At 40.4% G+C, this 23409-nt stretch overlaps 2 protein-coding genes across 4 annotated transcripts in view; one reads left to right on the forward strand and one right to left on the reverse strand.

Moving 5' to 3' along the window:
* Window positions 1-10672, reverse strand: part of LOC126353988 (zinc finger protein 569-like) — a 111925-nt gene extending 101253 nt beyond the window's left edge. Inside the window, exons 1-2 of one of the 3 annotated variants that reach the window (XM_050003289.1) lie at window positions 10316-10654; window positions 6199-6459 (exon numbers count right to left, since the gene is read on the reverse strand). The gene's annotated coding sequence lies outside the window, so the exon portion shown is untranslated. Of the gene's footprint in view, window positions 1-6198; window positions 6460-10315 lie in introns of all 3 variants that reach the window. The other 2 variants (XM_050003287.1, XM_050003288.1) reach the window with 2 other exon arrangements.
* A 4-nt stretch (window positions 10673-10676) lies between these two features.
* Window positions 10677-23409, forward strand: part of LOC126353989 (threonylcarbamoyladenosine tRNA methylthiotransferase) — a 107863-nt gene continuing 95130 nt past the window's right edge. Inside the window, exon 1 of the mRNA XM_050003290.1 lies at window positions 10677-10894. The gene's annotated coding sequence lies outside the window, so the exon portion shown is untranslated. The remainder of the gene's footprint in view (window positions 10895-23409) is intronic.

Below are 23409 nucleotides of genomic sequence, written 5' to 3' on the forward strand. Positions count from 1 at the left end.
AGAAAATCACAAAGAAATGTCACTGGCTGACCACTTACAAAACAACTTGGGTGGGCCAGTCGCCCCACTAATACGTTAAAACTATCTCCCTAAAAACTTGGGAAAAATGTTGGACAATTCATGAAACTTTAAAACATGAACCACATTCATTTGAATTTTACTTACAACAGAGGGCAGACTCGCCGGCAAATTTGCCATGACCTGCTACACGGAAAATAACACACAGTCCAATAAAATGTGGTGCACAACGATCTCTACACCACAAGTAGCACACATTGGAACATCTTCTTGCTGGACAAGAAGCCATGCAAGATAGGGCTGTGGCCTATGCGTACATGAGTAAGGAGGACCTTGTCGCATTGACATGGCTGGAAGTAGGTACGTCACGGATGTGTTGTGGGCTTTACTACATGGAGCTTATTGTCTGTAACTTCCAGCCACTCGTCTTCCCATCAATGCCTGACTTTGCACCTCAGCAGCGAGGTTACAGCACGCAAGAGAATGACACACTGAAATAACTGAGTATCATGACATACATCTTTGGTTGCTAGATCTGGCCTTTCGTTCTCTGCAACACCCATGTGTCCTGGTACCCAGTAGAAAGACACCTCCTTCCCCAGTCATTGTAGTTGGGGGAGGGCATCCTGGATATTCTGGACAACTTTATCTGCTGGGTACAAATGTTGGAGAGAGAGCACTAAGAAATTCGAGACAGGCAAGACATTTTTGCACTGGAAGAACGCCTCATCTGTTCCTGGGCCCGCAAGATAGTATATAATTGGATCGTAGACAGTAAATTCTTGATGCAGTTGAACATTGAGGACACAATCTGAGAAAACAACAGAGCAACCAATGGAGTCGCCATGTTTAGACCCATCAATAGGTTGGATGATCAGGGAGTTGTTGAATGGTGATCGCATAGGAGACCTATAGTTGGTCTCATTAGAACTGAAGAGGGAAGATCCACAGTATATCAAGGAGACAACCTATGAGACTAATGCAGAAAGCACTGAAGGCCAGCACCATGGCACAATGATGGACTGGGTCTATCAATTTCAAAGCCAAAATTAGTCATAAACCTGGCAGCCACAATACAGTCAGGATGAGAGCAGGGCTTGGTAAAGACAGAGAAGAATAGCACAATTTGCACCCCATGAGGCATGGGCATAGACAGAGTGATACGCTTCTGAATGCCACTAGTCTTTAGTTGACAAATATCGGGCAGCCAAGTCAGATTTTTATCAAAAAGGAGGCCTAAAAACGGGACTGTTCAACAATTTCCATGTGCTGGGTAACCAAGCATAGTTTTGGGACAGGATGGACACTGGCATGATGAGGGAAATGAGTGACTCACAATTTTGCAGGCGAGAAATGGAAACCATGGGAATGGGTCCATGCAGAGATCTGTCAGAAGGCAGCTTGGTGAAGGTGACCCAACAGAGGTCACTAGTCCATTAATAGCGATGAGGAAGACTGTGACACTTAGAACAGAGCCCTGTGAAATACCCTTCTCTTGGACCAGTGGAGAGCACAGTGAAGTACCAATTTGAACCTGGAATGATTGGTAGGATAAAAACTGATGACTAAAACTAGGCAGGGAGCCTCAAAAGCTCCACTTATGGAGGTTAAGTAAAATATGATGGCACCAAGCAGGGTCGTACTCCACAAGTAAAAAAAAAAACTGCAATGAGGTTTTCGTATTTCAAGAAAGACTAGAGAACCATGTATAATCTGTGTGAAATCATACTTTCGAGTATGATTGTAGATCATTTTGCTGAGGCTAGCCATTCACCAGCTTTCAAGAGATGGGTTTTCTGCCTCGCTTAAGGACTGGGATGGCAACACTATCTCACCATCACGGAGGGAAGACTCCCTTGAGCCAAGTGCACTTGAAGACTCTGAGCAGATGTAACCTCTGAGTAACATTCCAGTGTTGGATCATCTGATTATGAATTGAATAAGGGCCTGAGGCCGCACCATAAGACAAGACAAAACAAGAGCCTGAAGCAGTTCCCAGGCAAAGATTAATAATATGATTCATCTTGTCAGTGTGTGTGTGTGTGTGTGTGTGTGTGTGTGTGTGTGTGTGTGTGTGTGTGTGCTGCCAGATAAAAAGAGGTAGCTAATGCTACCACAAACCAGGTCACAAGGTGTTCAGCAATAACCAACACATTGGTGTGAGGATCAAAAATGACTATGGAGCCTGGCCCACAGTTGGAATGAAGAGGCACACATTCCCAGGGAGAAGACATAGCACCCCCAGTATTCCTTCTTACTATGTTTGATTAGATGGTGAGTCACAGCGCAAAGTTGCTTAAAAGTGATACAGTTGGTCTGCAGAGAATGTCACCTGAAACGTGCAGCACTCTTGGGGCAATCCTGAACAGCTATTGCAAAGTCTTTGGTCCACCATGGCACCGGCAATAGAGGGGACCTGTAGAAATGAGAGCAGCATTTCCAGCGGGGTTGGGAGATTGTGTGGAGATGTCTCGCGCAATCCATCGTATCAATCTGACAGATGGGACAATGGTAAGGGCAGAAGCATACACCTGCCAGACAACTCTTTGGGGGCAACCAATGTGGTAGTTGGTCCATCTGACAGCATCAAGGAAGTGATGGGATCACCTGCAAGCGGTCACTGTTATAAAGATTGTCATGTAGTGACCAATGCAGTGAAGCTGCAAAACTGGGAAAAGAGATCATTAAATCAATAGCTGTAAAGGTGCCAAGTGCAGCACTGAAGTTGGTAGGAGTACCATCACTGAGGAGACATAGATCATGGTCAGTAAGAAACTTGTCAAGTACAAGCCCTCTACAAAGTAAAGTGTACTCCCCACAAGGAGAGCAGTACGCGTTGAAATCCCCTAGTAAGAGAAATGGAGGGGAATGTCGTTCGAGTAAGGTGGCCAATCCAAAGTAAATAAGTGGCCTGTCTGGAGGCATGTAAACACTGTAAATGGGGATCACTGAGGTCAATTGCAATCACACCACTGTCACTTCCAATGTGGGAATCCACTCACTGACCATATTTGTGCAAACCAATGTACAGCACACCTCCAGATGTCATCTCAGAGCCAGCACAATTCCAACAGAATGCCCAATAATCACTGAGCATTGGAGAATGGTCATTAGTAAAGTGTGTTTCTTGCAGAGAAACAGAAATTGCAGAAGAGGAGGAAAGATGTTACAGTTCTGGTACGTGACTGTAATATCCATTACAGTTTAACTGAATGATCCTGTTACAGGCATCCAGGTTAGGTGTGAAGGTGCCAGGAGGACAGGTCACATCCCAGGACCACTGCCTGTCACCAATGGGGTGGAACCACATCAGTGAACATTAGTTCAGAAACCAAGAGCATGAAGGATCTGGTGCCTTGGGGTCATGAGTGTAGTCTTGCCCCATTTCCTTTTCATGGATTTCTAAGGAAAGAGGTCCCAAGAGGAAGCCCTGTCACTAGTACAAACTGGAAGACCTGCATGTCCAGGTTAGGTGCAGGGAATTGTTCCCTAAGATGATGATGTAGAAACCACAAGAGAGGAGAGAAATGGGAGAACTTATTTCCAAAAAATTGAGGCTGTGACTTCCGTGTAATTGGATGTCATATTAACAGGATGTAGGTGATCACAGGTTTTACGAACCCTAGTACGCGGCAGGTGCTGAACACATTTATATTCCTGTATTTTCTTTTCTTTCTTGAAGGCTGAGAAAATCAGTGAATGTGGAGAATGTTTTTTGGTGAAATTGGCACACAAAGGTGATTGTTCACAAGGACTTCTTTGTGGACTGATCATCCGCAGTCACCACATTTTTGGTCCACGATGCAGTAGCATTACATATGACCAAAGTGTAAGCATTAGAAACAAATCACGGGCAGTAGGACATAAGGTTTCATGCCACACCTGTTATCAGACTAACTTTCTCTGGAAGGACATTTCCTTCAAAGACTAAGATAAGGACACCTGTATCTATTATATTATCCTTGGGACATTTTTGGACATATCGGACAAAACCACTTGCCTCACCACCCAAGATTAGTCTCTAGCTCTGTTTGTAGCATAAGGTCTTAGTGGAAGATCGTTCCTTGGACCATACTCAAAGTTTTGTATGGAGCACTGGTTACTGGTATGTTGCCCAGTGTTTTCACATGCCCAAAGAGCAGTAGATCATGTAGCAAGCGAGGCTTTAATCAATAGTGATCCATAGTGTAATTTTCTTAATTACTCAACTTCTTGAAATTTATTTTCAATATGCTCCACAAAAAATAATAGCTTTGTCACAGTTAAAATGTCCCCATAAGTTTTAGCACATATTAAATATTGAATAAATTGTTTTTCTCCCAGAAAGCTGGTTTGTTGTCTTCCAATGGGGTAGTCATGGTAGAGAAAGCAGTACAGTTGTATCTATCCACACTGCAGTTTCAGTTGTTGTCTAAAGATATGGCCAGATCAGAACAGCCATTGTCCTAAGGTAATTTAGTATGTTTCATGTATGAAATATCCACCCTGATGTCACCTACACCAATCACGGGGTCTTCTCATGGGTGCCACCCAGCCACATTTAATGTGGAAAATGTCCATCCTGATGCCACCTATACCGGTCATGGTGTCTTCTCATGGGTGCCACCCAGCTGCAGTAACAGCCTTTTGACATGATGGCTTTTGCAAGGGGTCCTGATGCCCCATCAAAACAAACATCCACTCCTTGGCATGCACAGGGAGCTAGGGGCTCAGGCATCAACAGTGTGATTCCTGTGTTGTTGTTGTGTTCACAATAGGAGGGTCCATCTCATCCTGGGTTCTGACTGACCTGCCCTTCTTTAACCTTCCCCAGCCCTATCCTTCTTTCCTTCCTGAGAAAGGAACAATTAGTTCCTTGAGTTTGGAAGTGATCCAGCACTTTTACAGACTTTCACGAGCATCCATGAGTTGTTGAATTCCTGATGGAAAATACTGCTGAGCAATTCTGTTTCAAAATGTATTACTTATGGAATGTTAATTTTTTTCACCTAATCGTGCTTTTTTTATTAATACCTAAAACTATACAACAACTGAAAGAAATACTTGAACACTGTATTTTCTCGGTATCGTTTGTTACAGCGCTATCTTAACAGGTAAAGTATGACTTCTCTTCAACTTTTATTTATTCTTGTCGTCTTCAGTCTGAAGACATGTATGATGCAGCTGTCCACACTAGTCTACCCTCTGCAAGCCTCTTCACCTACAATATAATAACTGCAATCTACAGTGATTTGTATCTCCTTATGGTAGTCAAGCCTTGGTCTCTGTTTACAATTTTTAATCCCGACACTTCTCTCCAGTAGCAAACTGACAGCTCCTTGATGCCTCTGGATGTGTCCCATAAAAGTAATTCCTTACTTTAGCCAAGTTGAGCCACAACTGTCTTTCGCTTCAGTATCCCCTCATTAATTATCAGATTCAGCCATCAAATCTCCAGCATTCTCCAGTAGCACCAATTTCTAAAGCTCTTTATTCTCTTCTTGTTTCGACTGTTTATCATCCACATCTAACTTCCCTGCAACTCTATACTTCAGACAAATGCCTTCAGAAAAGTCTTTCTAACATTTACATTTATATGTGATGTCAAAATTCTCTTTTTCGAAAATTCTTTTCTCACTATTGCCAGTCTCTATTTCGTATCCTCTCTACTTTGACCACCTTGAATTATTTTGCTGCCCAAATAATAAAATTAATCAACTACTTTTAGTGTTAGTGTTATCTTTTTACTGGGCCTAGTCTCTTTACCCATTTTATTGACAGTTGCCTGCGTTCTTTTATCTCTCAAAGCTGCCCACTCATCTTCTATTGTATTCTTATCCCATGTTTCAGTCAGTTGTTGCTTAATACTCTCTTTGAACTTTTAGTAAGTTCTGCCTCTTTCAATATATCAACAACCCATCTTAATTTACTACATTTTTTTCAATTTTAATCTGAAACTCAATAACAAATTATGTTCAGATGCCACATCCACACCTGAAAATGTTTAGAAATCTCTGTATTCTCATTATGCAATATATGTGAAATCTTCCAGTGTCTTCAAGTCTATGTTACATATAAAAACTTCTTTCATGATTATTAAAACATGTACTAGCAACGATTAAACCATGCACTGTGAAAAATTCTAGAAGAGGACTTTGCCTTCAATTACTTCCTCCAGTCCAGGTTCTCCAATGACTTTACCTGGTTTTTGCAGATGATTTCTTTGATCATAAAATCTTCTGAGTCAACATACTGTAGTGATTCGAGAATTTCCACGTAAATTCTGGAACCACTCGACCTTCTGCCACCTCGAACACGCGATGAGTTAAAGATAAGTGTGTGAGAGAGCCTATTTATTGCACAACACATGCCCGTGTGTGCATGATGGTCTTTGGTGATGGGAGGACAGGAACTGCATCAGACGAGCAACGCCGACAAGGTATGCCGCTCACGCCATAGAACCTGGATGCACAGTACAAACAGTAATTATGTGTTATTCCTTGGTGGTCAAATAATTGTAATTGTTATAGACAATTGAAACATGATTTGTCTAGAGACTCTTACTTAATCTTGGTGATAGACTTGCTACAAGTAAGACCTGTCTTTGAATTTCTGGTGGTTATTAAACTCACCATTGTTGTTGTTGTCTTCAGTCCTGAGACTGGTTTGATGCAGCTCTCCATGCTACTCCATCCTGTGCAAGCTTCTTCATCTCCCAGTACCTACTGCAACCTACATCCTTCTGAATCTGCTTAGTGTATTCATCTTTTGGTCTTCCTCTACGATTTTTACCCTCCACACTGCCCTCCAATGCTAAATTTGTGATCCCTTGATGCCTCAGAACATGTCCTACCAACCGGTCACTTCTTCTTGTCAAGTTGTGCCACAAACTACTCTTCTCCCCAATTCTACTCAATACCTCCTCATTTGATATGTGATCTACCAATCTAAACTTCAGCATTATTCTATAGCACCACATTTCAAAAGCTTCTATTCTCTTCTTGTCCAAACTATTTATTGTCCATGTTTCACTTCCATACATGGCTACACTACATACAAATACTTTCAGAAACAGCTTCCTGACACTTAAATCTATACTCGATGTTAACAAATTTCTCTTCTTCAGAAACACTTTCCTCAGAATTGCCAGTCTACATTTTATATCCTCTCTACTTCGACCATCATCAGTTATTTTGCTTCCCAAATAGCAGAACTCATTTACTACTTTAAGTGTCTCATTTCCTAATCGAATTTCCTCAGCATCACCCGACTTAATTCGACTACATTCCATTATCCTCTTTTTGCTTTTGTTGATGTTCATCTTATATCCTCCTTTCAAGACGCTGTCCATTCCGTTCAACTGCTCTTCCAAATCCTTTGCTGTCTCTGACAGAATTGGTTAATGACAGTTGACTTGCAAGAGTTTGTATGCTTGTGCGAAACTTGTGGCAATGATAACATACTGAACTGAAAGTATTATGTGGGTACCGAGTTATTTCGAGAGAGAGAGAGAGAGAGAGAGAGAGAGAGAGAGAGAGAGAGAGAGAGAGAGAGAGAGAGAGAGAGAGTCTTTTTTTTAATTCCTCTAACCAGCATTATTACTTTGGAGAAGAAATTGTGGAGACAGACGCAGCCGCATATCCAGAGAATAGGATCGGTAAATGTTTCAAGTAAGTCAACTGCGGTAAGAGAAGTCTGAAGTTCACAATCCAGTTTTGCACAGCTTCTCTCGTTGCCGAAGCTGTTAGAATATTCTTTTTAAAACTTCTCCAATGCTTGATGATTTGATCCCTCTGCTGGGATCTTCAGGATTCCACTTGTGTGTTGACCACTTCACTTCTTTTTCCTACAATGAAATTCCAGTTCTCCATGTAATTAAATTTGCTTCCCCCCAGCTATCTGGATAATTTATCCTATCCCATCATCCATTCTTTCAATGTCTTCACCATCTGTGGAGCTAGTAGGCATATAAACATGCAATACTGTGGTGGATATTGGCTCTTTGTATATCATGGATACCATAGTGTGTTAACTACACAGCTCACAGTGCTTTACCTGCATTCCTGTTTTCTTATTCATTATTAGATCTACTATAGCATTTCCCCTATTTTACTTTGAATTTATGAAAAAATAGTCAGCCAAACATAGTTTCTATTCTTTGTGTCAATGCACTTCACGAATTCCCACTATATTTAATCTCAATCCAGCCATTTCTCTTCTTGAATTCTCTAACATACTCACTTCTTTCTTTATTCGCATGAGAAGTGCACTAAAATGAACACATCTATGATACACACAAAGAAAACTAAACAGTATTCACCCAGAATTGGGCAACTTTGATAGCACTGGGTGCCGCAGATGTTAAGTCCTTCATGCTACAGCTGGTTGGGCATGAGTTACATTTGAAGGGATGCCGGGTTGTCTGAAATTCACTGCATTCACACAGTGTTGTGATGGCAGTTGGAAGTTCCACTTAAGGAGACTGTCCCTCGATCTTGCGACATTGGTCCGCAGTCTGTCCGAGGACTTCCAGATGACCCACTTCTGCATGTGTCCAGGCGGCAAGGATTCTTGTGGTATCATCCAGTTTGACAGATGTGGGCATCTGTCTTTCCACTTGGTGAGTCAGGTTGCCACGGCTGATTCTTCTAAGGGCTGTGAAGTTGTTAGGAAACTCTTCCAGGACTTCAGTCTTGGCTTGGCAGGTTGATGTCCAAAGAGTGGATGTGAGCACCTACTAACTTGATTAAGGGCTGTAACACTCCATATTCCCCACAGAAGACAAGTTTTGTTTTTCCTGTGTGGTCTCTGCTTGAAGATCCAAATGGGTGAGTATTTTAGCTCTGCAATAGGCTATATTACTATTGAGGAGACCATCATCATTAAGACATAAATAGTTTCCCTTTGCTTTCACCCACTCGCAGTAGGCCTCCCCTAAGGAAGAAAGGCCATTTCTTTTTTGTCCTGTTACATTGAAATTACACATTGTCATCCTATAGTGCCACTTGCTGTCATTTATCAGCTTCTGTAGGTTTTTGTATAGGAACTCTACCTCTTTAGCAGAGTACAAGCACACTAAAGCATATACTTTAAATGATTTGGGTCTATGTTTATTTTCAACACATATTTCTATACGGTCTGAGATGTGTAACACTGCTTTTAATTTTCTAATACAACCCACAGCTACATTTTCTCCAGTTCTAGAACTGATTTTAATATATTTAATCTCAGTTTTTTTTTTTTCTGATCACCTAAGTATTTCCATATTCCCGTATTTGATCTTATATAAGTCAGCTGACAACTCTACTAACCCATCTTCAGGTACTTACTGCAATTGTTACTAAACAAAAAGTCCATAGAAAAACTGGCTTTTTATGGTAAATGACAGTGTTTACGCAGCCAAATTTTATGCAGCAAGCTGGTAATGCCCCATGACCTTACACATCCACTGCCCAGAAGAGTGCATCAATGAAAGGAACAAATCAAAGAAATTTAAATGAAGTAGGGCCTAGGCCTACTTCGAGGGCCATGCACTGCCAATATAAAAAGCAGAAGTTTGACTTAACAATATGATTGACTATCTATTAAATATATAGAGTACTCTGAACAGTTTGACAATCACTTAACAAGTATGATCACACTGTAATACGGCACAAAAAATAGCAGTGCAGTTGAGACAGAATTCTTGAAAACTTTTATAGGATCCACGAGGCTTGGGTAAAAGAAGATCATAGACTGGAGATTACGCTGAGAAGACCGAAGATTATGCTGCCAGGGAATGTAGTAAAGTGCACCAATCTGTTGCTACATTGCTAATGTTAGGTAGGCTATATATTTGAAAATGAACCACATGAGTTTTGGTTAACTGGTAGGATGCTGGTACATTATATTTAAATACGAAAGAGCAGGATTTTAATTTTCATATTGCACAAAAGTGTTGTTTGGATATGCACGGAACGGAAAAATGTCTATTACTCTGCCAATGTTCATGTTTAGGCTTGCCTAATACACTGTAGAGGGTGACATAAATGTTGAACTTCGTGGAACTCAAAGAAATACAGATAATATCTCGTGAGAACTCACCAGGGAAACTGCATAGTTTCTGTGCAAAACCTATGAATACGAGCCAGTGTCCTACATACTTCTCCTACTAGTATCGTGTGGACAAGTAAGAATTGATACAAGAGGATTCTTTCTTAATGGAATTGAAAGAAATAGCAATGCATGATACAATCCAAACAAAGCCATTGGGAGCATTTATCAACCAACACACATACACAATCAGAGTTACTATTAAGCATTATAATTTGTACAGTACCTGACAATGTTTCGAAAGCTGATTCTGCAGAATGGGTACTATTCCTTTCGTGTTATGGTGCATGCAAAAAGTTGTAACAGTCGAGTTCTATAGACATTACAAAATGTCAGACAGAAAGAAATCGTATGTTATCCGTCAGCGCTATATCTTGTGAATGAAAAAAATCACACATTTCAAAAGATACAGCGAACTCATAAACACAGCTTTTGAAAACATAGTTTCCCATTAAAGTGTGCTTGTTCCATACACGTCTGTTCGCACATACCATCCTCTCTTATTCATTGCTTTCTTCTCGTGCCTATTACTAAACATAAGCAACACGTACCAATACAAAACATACCAAAGATTGTATAGCAATACCAAAGACATATACACGGTAGCCGTTCGATAGTCAACACTTTTCCGTCTACTTTGTAGCATGTGCTGCAGATATATACAAACCCTGTTCACTGGTCTGTGTTCACGAGTACGTTGTTATTGCTGTCGCTAGAAGCAACATTACTGTCAGCGGAACTTGCGAAAGTGTTGTGTAGTCCAGCTATCATCAGCGAAGGAAAAGGGTAATGAAATTATGTAAAGGTTAGTGAAACGAAGGGAAAATGGGTATGAAGTATTTACAAATACAAATGTTTTATTCCACCATTGAGCATATTTACACGCAATTGGTGTCGTCAGTGTTAACACAATAATAATATAAACTTCCACATGACAGCTGTTATTAACTACAATACAATAATCCAAAATGGATACAATACACATTTGTGCAAATGTCAATAACAACAAATAGTTTCGTAACAGATGAATTACAAGGTAAATGAATTACTTAGTTCACTGCATGACAAATAAATAATCTAACAGATAATTAACAATGAATACATGAAGCAGTAATGAAATAGTTGCACAGCGTGGTATATGTATAGTTTGCAGTTAATTTATAGTTAATTCTCATAAGGAAAATGAGTCATTTGTCACATACTCAAGGAACTCTTTAGCATAGCAAATTAGCCTACTTTACTTTTCATCCACCTCAAAAGAATAGTTTTAAATTTAGTCACCGGCACTGTGTAGGCATTTTCAGGTAGGCCTAATTTGTTTAAGAAGACAGGACCAAGATATTCGTAACTGTTATGTGCCCTTGCAGGCTTAACATATGGCATATTAAGGGGAGCTGGAATGATCCATCACCTCCATGATAATTTTAGCAAATAGATGGAACATTTTTTTCTAAAATCATTCAACATATTGCTCTAAAATTTGGACTACATGTTCAGTGAATATTTCTCTGCAAAGTTATAATGCCATGTTAAGAAATATTTATTGGTTTTTGTTTTACAATTTTTTTAAAACAGATGTATAATTTTTTCTCTAAAATTTTGCGCTTTTTCTTCTATAACTCTTGAATTATACAGTATTTTTTACAATTTGTTATGAAAATGAAGGAAAAGAAGTAAACATTATTGTGTATAAATTTCATTGATATACCGTCAGCAGTTTTTGAGAAAATGTTCCTCAAAAATGAAAATTTTAAAGTTGTGCGTAACCGTTATATAACACCATCTTTCCCAATGGCCGATGGATTCTAAACCAAAACCACCTTCCTAGTTGCCATGGCAACTATATCTTCAAGCCCAATTACTTCTCCTTTGAAGGCATTACCTCCAAACAAATTCAGGGGCTATGGGCACTTAAATGGTACCATCCTGTGCCAATCTATTCATGGGCCATCTTGAGGAATCTTGCCTAAACACCAAAATCCGAAACCTCTCACGTGGTTCAGATTCATTGATGACATCATTGCGATCTGGATTGAGGGTGAGGACATCCTATCCACATTCCTCCAGAAGCTTGATAGCTTCTCCCCCATTTGATTCACTTTTTTGTACTCAACCCAACAAGCCAGCTTCCTAGATGTTGACCTCCACCTCAGAGATGGGTACATCAATACCTCTGTCCATATCAAACCTACTACCTACCAGCAATACCTTCACTTTGACAGCTGCCACCCATTCCCTTCTGTACAGTCTATCTACCCGTGGTTGTTGCATCTGCAGTGACGAGCAGTCCCTCTCAAAATATACCGAGGGTCTCGCTGACTCCTTCACAGATTGTAATTATCCTTCCAGCCTTGTACAAAAAAAAAAAAAAAAAAACTCCCATGCCTTGTCTTTCCAGTCTCCCACCACCTCCCAAAATCTCACCGTGCAGCCACAGAGGAGCATTTCCTTCGTAGCTTGGAACCATCCAGTACTGGAGTGATTGAATTACCTTCTCTGCCAGGGTTTTGACTATCTCTCGTCTTGTCCTGAAATGAGAAAGGTCCTACCCACTATCGTTCCCACCCCTCCCACAGTGGTATTCCACCGTCCACCGAACCTGCACAAATACTCGTCCATCCCTGCATGACCCCTGCTCCCAACCTCCTACCTCATGGCTCATATCCTTATAATAGACGTAGATGCGAGACCACTCCCATACATCCTCCCACTATTGCCTACTCCAATCCAGACACTAACATCACATATCCCATCAGAGGCAGGGCTACCTGCGAAACCAGACATGCGATCTGCAACCACTGTGCTGCATTCTCTGTGGGCACGACAACTAACAGGCTCTCTGTCCACATGAATGACCATCGACAAACTGTGGCCAAGAAACAAGTGTACCACCTTGTTGCTGAGCACACTGCCCAAACACGACATCATTCATTTCAATGACTGCTTCACAGTTTGTGCCATATGGATCCAGATTTTCTGAATTGCGCAGGTGGGAACTTTCCCATCAATATATCCTACATTCCCATAACCCTCCTGGCCTCAACCACCATTAGTCATTGTCCTCACCCATCCAGCCACTTCCCCATTCCCATTCCAGCACTACACAGCTCACATTCCACTAGTGCACCCAGTATTTTTACTTCTCTCCTTTTCCGGTCACCCCAGTCTTTTTGTTATGCCTATCTGCGTCTCAGCGTCTCCACTATGTGGTGAGCAGCAACTTTCTTTTCATAATATGTACAATTTATGTTTTACTTGCTCAAGGTGTGCTGTGTAATTACATTGTACAAAATCGAACAATGGAAAATTCAGGATGGAATAATAATAATATTATGAAAAGGATAAATTGCTATTCACCATGTCCTGAAGATGTTGAGTCACAAACACACACACAACAAAAAGATTGTGAAACAAATGAGCTTTTGACCAAAAGGCAGTGGCTGCGTGTGTGTGTGTGTTTTTTTTTTACCTACTAAAAAGAGAAAAGCTTTTGATCCGATGCTCATATGTTTAACAGTTTCTCATTGTGCCTGTCAGCAACTCAACATCTCCACTATATGGTGACTAACAATCTATTTGATTCATAGTACATCATGTACAAAATAGATATAGCATCATCTGAAACAACAAGTCTTTTCTTACCAGCGTACTTATTCATTTGGTGAGATGCTCCAAAATGAGGAATTTTTATTATTTGAATACTTCTTACAATATGCAGTGTGTATTTCAATCCTTGCTTATATCCTCCTTCTATTTTCATGGCCCAAAAATCGTGGTACTCGAATACAATCTTTTCTGTAGTGTTGGAATAATTTCACCACATTGAAAAAGTGATGAACATGTACAGTTTTTGTTTGACAAGGGCAATGAAACCTATGTATTTAGGAGGGTGAGTCAAATGAAAACCTTAAATTTTTTAATAACAATTCGAAATTTCGTGCCATTATCCTGTAAGTTGGTAAGTGTGCTACAAACAGCGTGTAGAATGGCCTGTAGGTGGGAGCATAGTGCAGATGCACACATACCATCGCAGTATCAGTATAAAGATGGCCGCCCCACTTGCGACTTGCACCAGGGAAGAACAGCATTCTATTATTCATTTTTTCGTAGTGAAGGTGTGAAAACTATTGAAATTTATCGACAAATGAAGGTTCAGTACAGTGATGCATGTATGTCACAGCAGCAATTCTACGAATGTAGTAGGATGTTTGCAAATAGTGTGTCTTAAATGGAAGATGCTCCTCGTCCAGATCAGTCACAGTGAGTTGTGACTCCACAGAACATTGCAGCAGGTGAAGCCATGGTGAAGGAAAACTGCTGAGTGACACTGAATGATGCAATGGGAGGAAAGAAGTTCCATTCTGATGAAGAGGGACGCCACACAGTGCATGAGTGGTTGTGCGGACTACCAAAAGAATTTTTTTCTAAAGTAATTTATGCACTTTGTAAGTGCTGGAGGACTTGCATTTCAAATGTGGGGGAGATTATGTTGAAAAGTGATACAGCTTTGTACCACTTCTGCACAATATACAATATTTAAAAAAAATGTTTAAGATTTTCATTTGACTCACCCTCATACTACAGTATAGACACTGTGTAGCACCAAGTATGTCTGTCTGCCAGCATATTTCATCATGTGGAGAGGCACCTCAAACTCAAAAACCTTAAGCATTTGAATACTTGTGTCAACAAGCATTGTGTATTTTCAGTGCTGTTTTATTTTCCTAGGCAAATTTTGCTGTCAAAAATCAGGACATGTGATTATAATTGTCAATTTTATGTGGTGAAAATTTTAGCATTCATAAGTAAATGAAGATATAAAGGTTTTTTTTTTTTTTTTGTTTGCCAGCAAACTATTTTTTTCTGAAGATAAAGTCGAGTACAGTTTGAATACCTTTTACACTCACTGTATCTATTCTGCATCCTTCTTGTTGATCCAGGCTTTGGAACAGCACTGGTGAAGTTAACCTTGCATTAGAAGGCTGGATTATGTACCGCTGGCACAAAGGCGGGGTGCAGTGCATCCTAACATCTGAAATTATCTTGCGTCATTTATTTTCAATATAAGACTTCTATGATTATGTTGTTTTCATTTCTTTGTTGCTTTTTTACACATTATTTCACCTTTATAACATTTCACAAGCAATAAACCACTGTTTACATAATAAACCCAACATCCAATAAAAATTGCTAGTTCTTTATTTGTGCCTTAGTTCGTCCTTCACAGAGTCCTTGGATTCAGTTGGCGGGACTTGACTTCAGGTTTTTCTGTCATTCTGTACATGCTTCCCACCTTTTAAGCATACTTCCCAATCTTCTTGTTGGTAGAGTTCATGATGGTGTGGACAATCTTGGGGAAGTGACAAAATTGAGGATTTGCTTGAAAGTTTTGCATTCTTTGTGTTTCTCATCGAACCAGGGGCCTCTTTGATGATATTATATGGTGTGGTCTGGACCTTCTGCACCACTTGGTGAACCCATCATTTTCAAGATAGAAGTCTCCACATCTATTTGGTCATCAGTTCCATCATCACTGGCATTCTCACTTGAGTCAAGTGTTGTTCCCTCTCTGAAATTTCAGTGTGAGACTCCTGGCCCCCATCATCATCAGGTAGCAGTTCTTTCTCTTGGCCTTTCTCTAAATTCTCGGCAGCATTCTTCTCTTCCTCCACTCTTTTGCAGTACCTCCATCAGCCTAGCGGATTCATAGGACCACATCTGTAATATAATTTAATGTAACACACTAATTATAATACAATAAAAAAATACTAGTACATCTACATCTGCATCTACATCCATACTCCGCAAGCCACCTGACGGTGTGTGGCGGAGGGTACCCTGAGTACCTTTATCGGTTCTCCCTTCTATTACAGTCTTGTATTGTTCGTGGAAAGAAGGATTGTCGGTATGCTTCTGTGTGGGCTCTAATCTCTCCGATTTTATCCTCATGGTCTCTTCGTGAGATATACATAGGAGGGAGCAATATACTGCTTGACTCTTCGGTGAAGGTGTGTTCTCGAAACTTGAACAAAAGCCCGTACCGAGCTACTGAGCGTCTCTCCTGCAGAGTATTCCGCTGCAGTTTATCTATCATCTCCGTAATGCTTTCACGATTACTAAATGATCCTGTAACGAAGCGCGCTGCTCTCCGTTTGATCTTCTCTATCTCTTCTGTCAACCCTATCTGGTACGGATCCCACACTGCTGAGCAGTATTCAAGTAGTGGGCGAACAAGCGTACTATAACCTACTTCCTTTGTTTTCGGGTTGCATTTCTTTGGGATTCTTCCAATGAATCTCAGTCTGGCATCTGCTTTACCGACGATCAACATTATATGATCATTCCATTTTAAATCACTCCTAATGCGTACTCCCAGATAATTTATGGAATTGTAATGGCAAACAATTGTCTGCTTGTGTCTGTGTATGTGCGGATGGATATGTGTGTGTGCGTGCGAGTGTATACAGTGCATACCTGTCCTTTTTTCCCCCTAAGGTAAGTCTTTCCGCTCCCGGGATTAGAATGACTCCTTACCCTCTCCCTTAAAACCCACATCCTTTTGTCTTTCCCTCTCCTTCCCTCTTTCCTGAAGAAGCAACTGTTGGTTGCGAAAGCTTGAATCTTGTGTGTATGTTTGTGTGTCTTTCGACCTGCCAGCGCTTTTGTTTGGTAAGTCACATCATCTTTGTTTTGAGATTGTAATAATATTGTTATAATATGTTACCATGTAATAGTGCAAGTGTAAAACCATCTGTCACTCAAGACTGGCACATAATTTGTGAAAAACCAGGAAACACGCACAGAAAAGTGGGGTGTGGTTTACCATACTCCAATAAAAAGCACAGGAAGATGGGATGCCGTCAACCCCAATGGAGATAACCGAGATGTTTGTTCGTCAAGCTCTAGCATGCGGATGAGAAAAACACATAGGATGCACTTGGTTAATTGCATTGATAGCTATTCAGAAGCTCATCAGATGTTGTAAACAAAAGTAAAACCCCTGGGGTACATTGCAACGCACCTTTCTAACTGAGGGTTAAGATAGGTTTTGTACTTTTTTCCACCCATTGTATTTATTTTCCATCCTTTTCTTCTTATCTGGGCTTTGCAATGGCACTGGCAACATTAAGGACACCCGTCTTTTTCTTAGATAATTTAATTGCAGCATCAGGTTTGGTTCCCAAAGATTAGTAATGCATCTTTGTATGATACATCTCGAAACAGGGTACAATACATAATTGTGTGTTGCAAGTTTTTCATTGGTATCTGGTTCCTTGGCATGTTTTCTGTTTCACGTAAACAACATATTTGCACATTAATGTATTTTTCTTTGAATATTTACCCATCCTAAGATCTGGAACATTCCTTTCTGTAAATCATAGAGGATTCTCATCATTGGAGTGCCTTTGTGCCGGCTTTGTTCCATTCTACAGTTTCCCTAATGAGAGGTAGGTGAAACTCTTCAAGTGTCACTTTTCATGTTGTAACTGACATGTGGAATGAACAAATGAGAAGAAAAGTTCTCCTTATAACATTTGTCAGTCTTGTACACTGACCCTACTGGGAGTTCAATAACATGTCACAACAGTTGACTGTACTCGTGCTCAAATTGTAACCTACAATACATTGTGTTTTCTCGATTTTTTTTTTTTTTTTTTTGTCTGTATTTCTGTCAGTCTTCTCTGCTTCAGCCATTTCTGTTGTATTACATGTGGTCAACATCCACATTTCTCTCTCATCACACCAGTTGATAGCAAGCACCTTGTCAGGTGACTTGGCTTCATTTCAATTTCTTGTGCAATTTTGTCATATTGTGTCTATTCTTACAAACAGTGCCACATGCACCTTGGTACCTCATACTTGTGAAGCCAGAGAAGCAGGTTGTAGTTCCTCGAGAATTTTGGTGTAAGTTCTAGAGACACTTGGCTTTCCACCGTCTCGAACACCTGATATTTTAAGTAAGAGGGTGAAAGAGTGGAGATGTGTCTACCTCCCTGCCAGTTTCTGTGTGTGCAGGATGAACATGTATTGGGAGAATATTGCAATAGTGACGGTTGATCGGCACGGACAAATGTTTGCTGCTCGCACCATAGAAGCTGTATGTCCAGTACAAGGAGCAATCATGCTTTGTTCCTTGATGGTGTAATGACAGTATTTGTTGTGAACAAATGAATTATGTATTGAACTAAAGACACTTACATTTCATTTTCTGGTGTTGGGCTTGCTAGAAGCAAGAACTGGTTTTATAGTGGTTGAAACCAAACATATTGTAATTGTATCTGTTAGTGTCTAATGGTCCAAAACATGGTTGAGTTGCGAGAGTTGAACGATTATGTGAAACTTGTGAAATTGTTTTATTGATTTTGAAATTCCTTTAACCAGCTATAGTCATCGGGGAAGAAGAGTTTGTGTAGACCGACGCAGCCGTCTGACCCAAGAAGAAGATTGGCTGCACGCAATATGTTAAGTCAATTGCGAGAGACGTGCGAGTCTTACACCCCAGTACCACACTGTATCGTGTTGTCGGAAACCATTAGAAGGTTTGGGTTGGAATACCAGTTGTCAGAATACAGAGTATTTCCCTGTTCCAAATAAGGTCTCATAAGTATTGCCATTTTGGCCTATATTGTGGAACTTAATTTTTGTTGTTGTGTCTTCATATACAATGAAATCCAAAATGAACTCGCACAACACAAATGTCTATTCTGAAACTACTCCACATGGAACAAATTGTTGAAAAGGTAATTGGCCATTGAACAAGAGGCTTTTGTCAACACAAAGTTACTGATTTCGACTTTGCACTGCAAAACTTTGTGTGGACTTTACCGATAATATTCCTAATTTTAAACAAACTGTCACCTCCAGTACTCACTGAGTTGTCACTAAAATTTAGTATCCTCAAAATGGTCTTGGGGAGATAATTTTGCTGAAATGGATTGTGTAAAACCAGTAATCACTTATTTCCAACTTTTGAACTTGAGACATTAGAAAGTAAATAGCGAGAAAATAATAAAGTTCCTCAGACCCAGTATCTTTTTACTTTGACAACTGAGAATGCACAGGTTCTGGACTATTTGCACAGTTGTATACATAAAATTAATTCCCCTCTTCCAGGGGTGGGGGAATTGGTGGAAGTAAAATGTGAGTTGTCATGTTTGGATAGCTCAGTCAGCAGAGCAGTTGCCCACGAAAGACAAGGTCGAGTTCAAGTCTCTATCCACCATACAGTTTTAAATTTACTGAGAAGTTTCATATTGTCGCACACTGTGCTAGAGGGTGAAAATGCATTCTGGATAAAATCAGTTCTTTTTTGTGCTATGAACTGTAGTACGTCTTCTGACATAAATATCATAAAAAATGACTGAATGCTTGAGTCATTAACCACCTGACTTGTGTCCTGAAGCTGAGTCATCAGACACATCCTTTAATACGTGGAAATCAGTTTGTTTTTCGGTTCAAATTGTCCCTAAGAGGAGTTATTTTCTGAAGCATTTTGCTGTCACTTTTTGACTCTTCAGGTTCTGAGTAACTGTCTACTGCACCTCGTGAAGAAGCATCAAAATGGCGTACTGTACCAGCTGTTGTACAGGGCTGGTGACTACTAGATTGTGATTACGTTGAAGCCTCCTCACTACCACCAACATTAGATAATTCGTCCTCACTGTTATTCCTAATTATTATCTCCAGAATCTCTTTGTCTGAGCAACCGTAATGACTTCACATTTCTCTCATAGAACAGAAGAATGCAGAGTTAAAACTGCTGGAAATTTTCAAAATGAAGACAAATTTCGCAATGAGGAACAACAGAAAACATAGGTTCACACTCGAACTATGCAGCTGGAGCTCTGACAGTTACGTATGGTGCAGAAATACAGATCTGCGTGTTCACACATTCAGAGCATACAGGTACCTGCAACTCAGGGTGCTTAAACTTGTTCGCAGCAGTGAATAGCTGATGGCTCAAGACACTTTTTATTTATTTAGCGTATGGCATTTAAGTACATTTCAGTATTGGATCATATATTTATACATTACATAACACTACATATGTTCAAAGACAAACATCTAGTCCTTGTATATATCCAGTGGGTTTTTGGCATTCCACGAGGAATTCTTCAAAGTCTCCACTGAACGCTCTGCCACTTCCTTCTTCTCTGATTTGTTGGATGGTCTGCTTAGGTGCGCCGCAGTCACGTCCTGGGCAAGACAGCAGTCCCTATTTGAAGAGTGAGTCAGCATATCTTCCATGCCCAGTTCTTAGTCGGTTCAGAGTTGATCAGATCTTGTGGGGCTGATCAAACCCAGGAACTGCCTCAGTAATACAAGGCTTTAGGTGGCAAGTTGTTGGGGCATTTTGGAGCCATTCTTTTCTCCAAGAGTTGATGTCAGCCCCAGTGAGGCTGTCAAGAGCAAGAGGAGAATGTCTTGAACAGAGCCTCTTGATACTCAGATCAGGTATATTAATGTGTACCGGTAGTTCAGGGTTCGCTTTGATTTTGTTGTATTCCCTGACCAAGGCTACTTCTCGCCGTATTTTTGGGGGTGGTTTATGACTCAGGACAGGTAGCCATATGTTAGGTGTAGACCTATCGGTTCCTGAAATAATGCGCATGGTGTTGTTAAGTTTGACATCAATTTTGTTCACATGACTACTGTTTAGCTATGCTGGTGCACAGTAGCCACCACAGAGTATACCAGGCTCAGTGCAGACGTCCTGAGTTGTTGCCATTGGTCCCCAGGTGGTCCTGCAGAGTTTATAGATGAAGTTGTTTCTTGTTCTTATCCTTGCAGCTGCTTTTGTAAGGTGTGATTTAAATGACAAGGTTGTGTTTAATGTGACCCCTAGGTACCTTGGCTCCTTGTTGTGTGTGGTTGAGGCGTGTGTCATCAAGGTATACTTCCAGAACTCTGTCAGCTTCTCTGCTATTGAGGTTGAAGCAAGTTACTTCTGTCTTCGTGGCGTTAGACTTAAGCCTCCATTTATGGAAATATGCTGTTAGGGCAGACAGATCGGATGTCAGGGTTTCTTCCATTGTATCAAAATCGCTGTGCTTGTTGCAATGGGCCAGTCATCAGTGTAGCCAAAGTTCCTACAAGCTGTTTCTGGCATGTCAGCAATGTATAGGCTGCAAAGCAGGGGGCTAACACCAAGTCTTGAGGTAAGCCATTTTGAAGAAATTTCTGGCTACTGACTTTGTTTCCCATGGGGATCTTTGTTACCAATCAAGTTACCAATAAGCTTTGTCACTTTTTGACAAGGAATTATTTTCATCAGTTTATAGAGTAGACCTTGTCTCCATACAGTATCATAGGCTGCTGGCAAGTCAATGAAGACCACAGGTGTTTTTGATTTCTTTTGGAATCCCACTTCAATATGTGTTGTAAGGGGCAAGACTTGGTCTGCACAGCTTCGGTTGGGACGAAAACTGGATTGTTCTATGGGGATGGCCGTGAGTATTGTCTGACCGATCCTGTTAAGTAGTACTCGTTCCAGAAGTTTGTACACTATGCTAAACAGTGTGCTATGGAGCGGTAGTTTTGCGGAAGATTTCCTGTTTTACCTGTCTTTAGGAGAGCAATTATCTTTGCACGTTTAAGTTCTTGGGGTATGTTTCCTGTCTGCAGTAGTGATGTGAAGAACTTTGCTAACCATATTTTCATATATTTGCCAGACTTGATAAGAACCTCTGGGAGGATTTCATCTGAGCCAGAGGCTTTACCTGGTTTTCTGTCTTTATTGCTGCCGAGATCTCTTCGGGGGTGATGTCGCATGAATATTTAGTGTCAACACTGGCTGTTCCTTTTAGATGTCTAAGTTCACGTTTAATGCATCTTGTTGTCTCTTGGTGGTTTACCCCTTTAGATGTTTTAACAATGTGCAAAGCAATTTAGTTAGGTGTTGTGGGGTTTTCTTCTCGAGTGATATGGCTGGCTCCTCCAAGTTTTTGAAGCAGGGACCATGCTTTTCTGCTGGATACTTTAAAATGAATAGCCTGAGTAGTTTCCTTCCACTTTCGTCGTCATGCAGTGTGAAGGCTGTGTGTGAGTTCATCTGCTATTTCTCTGTCACCCGTGCTTTGGCAGTCATTATACAGTTGATCTTATGCAATTTACATAACACATATTCAAATTTTAAAAGTGATTTTTCTAAATTATGTTCATTCTGCCCTGCCCTGCTGCCCCCCTCAGTACATGTCTGCACCAGCTTCATCAAAACAAATTTTTGGTACTGTTTTATCAAGAACTAACATTTTGAGACTGGCTGTGTGCAAAATATAGATTGATACTGCCAAGGAAGAAGACAGCAACTAATCACTATTGATAATGCTATGATAATGGTATTTATTTACAAATATAGCGCTATAACTGGTTTCGAACCGACAATTTGTCTTTAGACTCACTGTTCACATCAAAGTGCACATTTGTTGAAGCTTGTGTAAGTTTTTGACTCTTTACCCTCCCTTGTGGCGAAAGATTCGTAGGAGGATGGCACTGTTGAAATCGTACATAATTTTCTTTTTGTTGGAAGTTGTTAACTTGTATTCATGAAATTCTGTACTGTATCTGCAGTACTTACAGGATTTTATAAGGGGGTAACTCCAGAAGCTCCTTGAGGTTCTCCATTAATGAAGCTGTTATATATTGAGAAGATGCAATGCTAGAAAATGATGCAGGGAAACCTGCAGAGCCCGCATCTCGTGGCCGTGCGGTAGCGTTCTCGCTTCCCACGCCCGGGTTCCCGGGTTCGATTCCCGGCAGGGTCAGGGATTTTCTCTGCCTCGTTATGGCTGGGTGTTGTGTGATGTCCTTAGGTTAGTTAGGTTTAAGTAGTTCTAAGTTCTAGGGGATGTTAAGTCCCATAGTGCTCAGAGCCTTTTGAACCATTAAACCTGCAGATGATCAACTCTTGGTGCAGAAACGGGCATTGATCCCCAACACAAACAAATGCAATGTATTGCGCACAAATAGTTGGAAAGACATTTTATTGTTTGATTACATGGTTGCCAAATGATCAGTGGAAGTAGCTATACTCATTAAATATCTGTAAGTAAGTGTACAGAGTGTTTTGAATTGGATCAACCACATAAATGTAGTCATGGAAAAGGCAGGCGGCAGAAAAATCTTCAGGAGTTGTAGGCCATCAATGAAGGAGATAGCTTACAAGACGCTTATTCAGCTAATACTTAAATGTTACTGGACAGTCTAAGACTTTTGACAAATATTTAATAGAGAAAATTTAGAAGTTCCTAAGATGACCAGTGTGTTTTATCACTTTATTAGTATTTGCAAAAGTGTTACAGAAATGCATATCCAATTTTA

The sequence above is a fragment of the Schistocerca gregaria genome, chromosome 3 (genome assembly GCF_023897955.1).
Source record: "Schistocerca gregaria isolate iqSchGreg1 chromosome 3, iqSchGreg1.2, whole genome shotgun sequence".
In the NCBI taxonomy this organism is placed as follows: Eukaryota; Metazoa; Arthropoda; class Insecta; order Orthoptera; family Acrididae; genus Schistocerca; species Schistocerca gregaria.